The sequence below is a fragment of the Arachis duranensis genome, chromosome 9 (genome assembly GCF_000817695.3).
Source record: "Arachis duranensis cultivar V14167 chromosome 9, aradu.V14167.gnm2.J7QH, whole genome shotgun sequence".
Taxonomy (NCBI): domain Eukaryota; kingdom Viridiplantae; phylum Streptophyta; class Magnoliopsida; order Fabales; family Fabaceae; genus Arachis; species Arachis duranensis.
In genome coordinates, this window is record NC_029780.3 from 105629441 (window position 1) to 105638309 (window position 8869).

Below are 8869 nucleotides of genomic sequence, written 5' to 3' on the forward strand. Positions count from 1 at the left end.
TTGAATGGTGGAGGTGCTATTTTGTTTTAAGCCGGAATGGCTATGTATGATATTGATTTATGGCTGATTGTCGAATGAGTTATGGGCCGTATGGCTGACTATGAATTATGAATTTAAGCCGGATGGTTGAGATGGATGTTGATCCATGGCTAGGACTGAATGAATACATGTTTGAGATACCTGGGTAGTAGCAAGGGTTGTGGTTCGTCCCACTTGCTCCAGGTCAGAGACTGTGACACCTGGGTAGTAGCGGTAGTAGTGGTGATTCCACTTGCTCCAGGTTGAGCTTTTAAACACCCGCCTAGGTAGTAGCCGCAGTAGTGGTTATTCCACTGGATCTGGGTTGAGCGGGTAGTAGCAATGGGGTTGTAGCTCAAACCTACTTGCTCCGAGATGGGTGTTTCTGTCCATGGTTAGCTACCAGGACGTGTCGGGTTGGCTATATAATCGACAGATGATATCATCAGCCACTAGGAACAGGCATGTATCATATGCATCTATATGACATTGTTTGGGTGTGCATATTGTACTTGGTTTGCCTTTGTGATTAACTGCTAATTGTTCTACTTGCTATAATTGTTTGTTTGTGCTTGAACCTTCCTATTTGTGTTTGCGACTGAGACTCTGTTGGATTGTGGTGACTGGTTGATGGTTGGAGTGTTTGGGCATAGGGCCGTGGTTGAATTGAGATGGACCGATAGTTGGTTTCGGTTTTGTGTTTCTGGTTTAGAAAAATATGAAAGGCTATTTTGGTTCAGTATAGATAAACCTTTTTGAAAGGCTTTTGAATCTTGTTTTAGATGAACAGTTCCTCTTTTAGAAAAGATTTCAGATTTCTATTTTATTGTAAACCGTTGTTTTTGAAAAGAGGCATAAGACGGTTATTAATCACTAGTATGGTTTATCTTCACGTATCCTATTACAGTAATTCCCAAAAACCCTCTACTGAGAACCCTTTCGAGGATGATGTTCTCACCCTCTACATTTTTTCCCGTTTTAGGATATGGACGCAGACGTCACGAGTTTATTTAATTGTTATTGAGATGCTCTGTGCTTCTTTAGTTATTATTTATTGTACCCTCGCCTTTATCCTGATATATTTTGTAAGAGGGATAGGGATTGTATTGGTTAATGTTTGTAATATTATATATATATATGGATGTATTCTTTATGAGTTTCTGTAAGTTGTATGGTATGTATGGATGTACGTTGTATAGCAAAAGTATTTTTTTGGGAGCGGTTTTACGGTTTAAAGTTGTAAACAGGCTCATATTTTAGTATTAAATAGTATAAGTGTCGTCGTAATGTCCGAGCTATCAGAGTCGCACAGCCGGAAGCGAGAGCTTTGGTAGTTAGGGTGTTACAATTCGGCCATGCCTGGACCATCACTTATGTATTTTCAACGGTGGAGTTTCTACACACCATAGATTAAGGTGTGGAGCTCTACTGTACCTCGAGAATTAATGCAATTACTATTATTCTTCTATTCAATTCAAGCTTATTCTTGTTCTAAGATATCATTCGTATTTCAACCTGATGGATGTGATGATCTGTGACACTCATCATCATCCGTCCTTATGAACGTGTGCCTGACAACCACCTCCGTTCTATCTTCGATTGAATGAATATCTCTTAGATTCCTTAATTAGAATCTTCGTGGTATAAGCTAGAATTATTGGCGGCCATTCTTGAGAATTCAGAAAGTCTAAACCTTGTCTGTGGTATTTTGAGTAGGATTCAGGGATTGAATGACTGTGATGAGCTTTAAACTCGCGATTGTTGGGCGTAGTGACAGACGCAAAAGAATCAATGGATTCTATTCCGACATGATCGAGAACCGACAGATGATTAGCCGTGCTGTGACAGAGCATTTGGACCATTTTCACTGAGAGGATGGGAAGTAGCCATTGACAACGATGATGCCCTACATACAGCTTGCCATGGAAGGGAGTAAGAAGGATTGGATGAAAGCAATAGGAAAGCAGAGATTCAGAAGGAACACAGTGTCTTCATGCACTTATCTGAAATTCCCATCAATGAATTACATAAGTATCTCTATCTTTATTTTATGCTTTATTTATCTTTATATTTTTGAAAACCATTATAACCATTTGAATCCGCCTAACTGAGATTTACAAGATGACCATAGCTTGCTTCATACCAACAATCTCCGTGGGATCGACCCTTACTCACGTAAGGTATTACTTGGACGACCCAGTGCACTTGCTGGTTAGTTGTGCGACGTTGTGACAAAGTGTGATTCACGTTTGAGAGCTCCAAATCTATTGGCACCATTGTTGATGATCAAAATTTACGTGCACCAAGTTTTTGGCGCCGTTGCCGGGGATTGTTCGAGTTTGGTTAACTGACGGTTCGTCTTGTTGCTCAGATTAGGTAATTTTCTTTTCAAAAAGTTTTAAAAAAATCTTTCAAAAAATTTTTCTTTGTTTTCGTTTTTCTAAAAATAATTTTCGAAAAAAATACAAAAAAATTTAATAAAATCATAAAAATCAAAAATATTTTGTGTTTCTTGTTTGAGTCTAGTGTCAATTTTTAAGTTTGGTGTCAATTGCATGTCTTTAAAAATTTGTGCATTTTTCGAAAACTCATGCATGGTGTTCTTCATGATCTTCAAGTTGTTCTTAGTAAGTCTTCTTGTTTGATCTTGATATTTTCTTGTTTTGTGTTTTTTGTTGTTTCTCATATGCATTTTTGAATTCTTAGTATCTAAACATGAAAAATTTCTAAGTTTGGTGTCTTGCATGTTTTTCTTTTCTTGAAAATTTTTCAAAAAATAAGTCTTGATGTTCATCTTGATCTTCAAAGAGTTCTTGGTATTCATCTTGACATTCATAGTGTTCTTGCATGCATTAAGTGTTTTGATCCAAAATTTTCATGTTTTGGATCATATTTGTATTTTTCTCTCGCCTCATTAAAAATTCAAAAATAAAAAATATCTTTTCCTTATTTTGCTCATAATTTTCAAAAATTTGAGTTGACTTAGTCAAAAAATTTTAAAACTTAGTTATTTCTTATAAGTCAAGTCAAATTTTCAATTTTAAAAAAAAATCCTATCTTTTCAAAATCTTCTTCAAAAATCAAATCTTTTTCATTTTTTTATTATTTTCGAAAATTTTTAAAATTTATTTTCAAAATCTTTTTCTTATCTTTATTTCAAAATTTTGAAAACTTTACTAACAATTAATGTGATTGATTCAAAAATTTGAAGTTTGTTACTTTCTTATTAAGAAAGGGTCAATCTTTAAATTCTAGAGTCATATCTTTTAGTTTCTTGTTAGTCAAGTAATCAATTTTAATTTTAATGATCAAATCTTTTCCAAAATATCTTTTTCAATTATATCTTTTCAAAATATCTTTTTCAAATCATACCTTTTTTCAAAATTGATTTCAAAAATCTTTTCTAACTTCTTATCTTTTCAAAATTGATTTTCAAATTTTTTTCAACTAACTAATTGACTTTTTGTTTGTTTCTTATCTTTTTCAAAACCACCTAACTACTTTCCTCTCGCTAATTTTCGAAAATTACCTCCATCTTTTTCAAAATTCTTTTTTTAACTAATTGTTTCAAATTTTAATTTTAATTTTATTTCTTTTCTTAATTTTCGAATTTTAACTTTAATATTTTTCTTTTATTTTAGTTAATTTTCAAAAACTCTTATCTCTCATCTCTTTCTATTTATTTATTCATTTACTAACACTTCTCTTCATCTTAAAATTCGAACCCTCTCTTCCTCTCTGAGTTCGAATTTTCCTCTTTTCCTTCTTCTATTCTTTTCTTCTTCTACTAACATAAAGGAATCTCTCTACTGTGGTAAAGAGGATCCCTATTATTATTTTCTGTTGCCTTCTTTTTCATATGAGCAGGAGCAAGGACAAGGACATTCTTGTTGAAGCAGATCCTGAATCTGAAAGGACCCTAAGGAGGAAGCTAAAGCACAACCCTCTGGAGAGAACTTGACAGAAATTTTCGAAAAGGAAGAGAAGATGGCAGCCAAAAATAATGACAACAACAATAATGCAAGGAGGATGCTTGGTGATTATACTACACCTACTTCCAACTTTTATGGAAGAAGCATCTCAATCCCTGCTATTGGAGCAAACAATTTTGAGCTAAAGCCTCAACTAGTTGCTCTAATGCAACAGAACTGCAAGTTTCATGGACTTCCATCAGAAGATCCCTATCAGTTTTTAACTGAGTTCTTGCAGATCTGTGAGACTGTTAAGACTAATGGAGTAAATCCTGAAGTCTACAGGCTCATGCTTTTCCCTTTTGCTGTAAGAGATAGAGCTAGAACATGGTTGGACTCACAACCTAAAGATAGCCTAGACTCCTGGGATAAGCTGGTCACGGCCTTCTTGGCTAAGTTCTTTCCTCCTCAAAAGCTGAGCAAGCTTAGAATGGATGTTCAGACCTTCAAGCAATAAGATGGTGAATCCCTCTATGAAGCTTGGGAAAGATACAAGTAGATGACCAAAAAGTATCCTTCTGACATGCTTTCAGAGTGGACCATTTTGGATATATTCTATTATGGTCTGTCTGAGTTCTCTAAGATGTCACTGGACCATTCTGCAGGTAGATCCATTCACCTAAAGAAATTGCCTGCAGAAGCTCAAGAACTCATTGACATGGTTGCAAATAACCAATTCATGTACACATCTGAGAGGAATCCTGTGAGTAATGGGACGCCTCAGAAGAGGGAGTTCTTGAAATTGATGCTCTGAATGCCATATTGGCTCAGAACAAAATGTTAACTCAGCAAGTCAACATGATTTCTCAGAGTCTGAATGGATGGCAAAATGCATCCAATAGTACTAAAGAGGCATCTTCTGAAGAAGAAGCTTATGATCCTGAGAACCCTGCAACGGCAGAGGTAAATTACATGGGTGAACCTTATGGAAACACCTATAATTCCTCATAGAGAAATCATCCAAATTTCTCATGGAAGGATCAACAAAAGCCTCAACAAGGATTTAATAATGGTGGAAGAAACAGGCTTAGCAATAGCAAGCCTTTTCCATCATCTCCTCAGCAATAGACAGAGAATTCTGAGCAAAACCCCTCTAGCTTAGCAAACATAGTCTCTTATCTGTCTAAGGACACTTTAAGTTTCATGAGTAAAACAAGGTCCGCATTAGAAATTTGGAGGTACAAGTGGGCCAGCTGAGTAAGAAAATCACTGAAACTCCTCCTAGTACTCTCCCAAGCAATACAGAAGTGAATCCAAAAAGATAGTGCAAGGCTATTGATATAATCAATATGGCCGAATGCACAAAGGAGGAGAAGAATGTGAATCCCAGTGAGGAAGACCTCCTGAGACGTCCTCTGAACAAAAAGGAGTTCCAAACTGAGGAACCTAAGAAATCTGAGGCTCACCTAGAGACCATAGAGATTCCATTGAACCTCCTTTTAGCATTCATAAGCTCTGAGAATTATTCTTCCTCTGAAGAGGATGAAGATGTAACTGAAGAGCAAGTTGCTCAATATCTAAGAGCCATCATGAAGCTGAATGCCAAGTAGTTTGGTAATGAGACTTGGAAAGGTGAACCTCCCTTACTCATTAGTGAACTAGATACATGGGTTCAGTAAACTCTACCTCAAAAGAAACAAGATCCTGGTAAATTTTTAATACCCTGTACCATAGGCACCATGACCTTTGAGAAGGCTCTGTGTGACCTGAGGTCAGGTATAAATCTTATGCCACTCTCTGTAATGGAGAAGCTGGGGATCTTTGAAGTACAAGCTGCAAGAATCTTATTAGAGATGGCAGACACGTCAATAAAACAAGCTTATGGAATGGTAGAGGACGTGTTAGTGAAGGTTAAAGGCCTTTACATCCCTGCTGATTTCATAATCTTAGACACTAGGAAGGATGAGGATGAATGCATCATCCTTGGAAGACCCTTCCTAGCCACAGCAGTAGCTGTGATTGATGTTGACAGAGGTGAACTAGTCCTTCAATTGAATGGGGACTACCTTGTGTTTAAGGCTCAAGGTCATCCTTCTGTAAACATGGAAAAGAGGCACGATAAGCTTCTCTCAATACAGAGTCAAACATAGCCCCCACAATCAAACTCTAAGTTTGGTGTTGGGAGGCCACAACCAAACTCTAAGTTTGGTGTTGAACCCCCACATTCAAACTCTAAGTTTGGTGTTGGGAGGTCCCAACAATGCTCTAAACATCAATGAATATCCAAGAGAGCTCACTGTCAAGCTATTGACATTAAAGAAGTGCTTATTGGGAGGCAACCCAATTTTTATTTATCTATATTTCTATTGTTCTTTTATGTTTTATTAGGTTTATGATCATGTGGAGTCACAAAACAATTGCAAAAATTAAAAATAGAATAAAAAAAGCAGAAGAAAAAGCACACCCTGGAGGAAGAGCCTATTGGCGTTTAAACGCCAGTAATGAGCATCTGGCTGGCGTTCAACGCCAGAACAGAGCATGAATCTGGCGTTGAATGCCAGAAATAAGCAGCAGTCTGGCGTTTAAACGCTAGGATTGCACCCTGAGGAAAGCTGGCGTTAAACGCCAGAAACAAGCACCAAGCTGGCGTTTAACGCCAGAAACAAGCATAGAGCTGGCGTTTAACGCCAGAAACAAGCATCAATCTGGCCTTAAACGCCAGGATTGCATGCAGAGGGCGTTTTACATGCCTAATTGGTGCAGAGATGATAAATCCTTGACACCTCAGGATCTATGGACCCCACAGGATCACCTCAGGATCTGTGGACCCCACAGGATCCCCACCTACATTCTCCCTCTCTCTCACACCTTTTCATAACACTCTTCCCCAAACACCCTTCACCAATCACCTCAATCTCTTTTCCCCATCACCTCTTCACCACTCACATCCATCCACTCTTCCCTATAAACCCCAGCTACCTTCAAATTCAAAATCTCTTTCCCACCCAAACCCACCCTAAATGACCGAACCCCATTCCCTCTCCCTCCACTATATAAACCCCTTCAACCTTCTTCATTTTCACACAACATAACCCTCTCTTTTCCCCCTTGGCCGAAACCCACACATCTCTCCCTTTCCTCCATATCTTCTTCTTCTTCTATTCTTTCTTCTCTTGCTCGAGGACGAGCAACATTATAAGTTTGGTGTGGTAAAAGCATAGCTTTTTTGTTTTTCCATAACCATTTATGGCACCTAAGACAGAAGAAACCTCTAGAAAGAGGAAAGGGAAGATAAAAGCTTCCACATCCGAGTCATGGGAGATGGAAAGATTCATCTCAAAGGTCCATCAAGACCACTTCCATGAAGTTGTGGCCAAGAAGAAGGTGATCCCTGAGGTCCCTTTCATGCTCAACAAAAATGAGTATCCGGAGATCCGACATGAGATCTAAAGAAGAGGTTGGAAAATTCTTACCAACCCCATTCAACAAGTCGGAATCCTAATGGTTCAAGAGTTCTATGCCAATGCATGGATCACTAGGAACCATGATCAAAGTATAAACCCGAATCCAAAGAATTATCTTACAATGGTTCGGGGGGAAATGCTTAGATTTCAGTCCGAAAAATGTAAGGTTGGCATTCAACTTGCCTATGATGCAAGAAGATGCACACCCCTACACTAGAAAGGTCAACTTTGATCAAAGGTTGGACCAAGTCCTCATGGACATATGTGTAGAAGGAGCTCAATGGAAAAGAGACTCAAAAGGTAAGCCAGTTCAATTAAGAAGACTGGATCTTAAGCCTGTGGCTAGAGGATGGTTGGAGTTCATCCAATGCTCCATCATCCCCACTAGCAACCGATCCGAAGTAACTATGGATCGGGACATCATGATCCATAGCATCATGATTGGAGAGGAAGTAGAAGTTCATGAAGTCATCTCTCTAGAACTCTACAAAGTAGCCGAAAAACCCTCCACCTTGGCAAGGCTAACTTTTCCTCATCTCATTTGCCATCTATGCTACTCAGCTGGAGTTGTCATAGAAGGAGACATCCTCATTGAAGAGGACAAGCCCATCACTAAGAAGAGGATGGAGCAAACAAAAGAGGCCATCCATGGATCTCAAGAGACGCATGAGGAAGCTCATCATCAAGAAATCCCTGAGATGCCTCAAGGGATGCATTTTTCTCCAAATAACTATTGGGAACAACTCAACACTTCTCTAGAAGGATTGAGTCATGACATGAACCAACTAAGGATGGAACACCAAGAGCACTCCATTATTCTCCATGAGATTAGAGAAGATCAAAGAGCTATGAGGGAGGAGCAATAAAGGCAAGGAAGAGACATAGAGGAGCTCAAGAATACCATTGGTCCTTCAAGGAGAAGGCACCACCATCACTAAGGTGGACTCATTCCTTAACTTCCTTGTTCTTATCTCTCTGTTTTTTGGTTTTTGAGCTTCATGTTTGTCTATGTTTGTGTCTTTACTACATGATCATTAGTGTCTGGTGTCTATGTCTTAAAGCTATGAATAATTCCATGAATCCTTCACCTTTCTTAAATGAAAAATGTTTTTAATTCAAAAGAACAAGAAGTACATGAGTTTCACATTCATCCTTGAAATTAGTTTAATTATATTGATGTGGTGACAATACTTTTTGTTTTCTGAATGAATGCTTGAACAGTGCATATTTTTTATTTTGTTGTTTATGAATGTTAAAATTGTTGGCTCTTGAAAGAATGATGAACAAGAAAAATGTTATTGATAATCTGAAAAATAAAAAAATTGATTCTTGAAGCAAGAAAAAGCAGTGAATAATAAAGCTTGCGAAAAAATATGGCGAAAAAAAGAGAAAGAGAAAGAAAAAGCAAGCAGAAAAAGGCAATAGCCCTTAAAACAAAAGGCAAGGGTAAAAAGGATACAAGGCTTTGAGCATCAA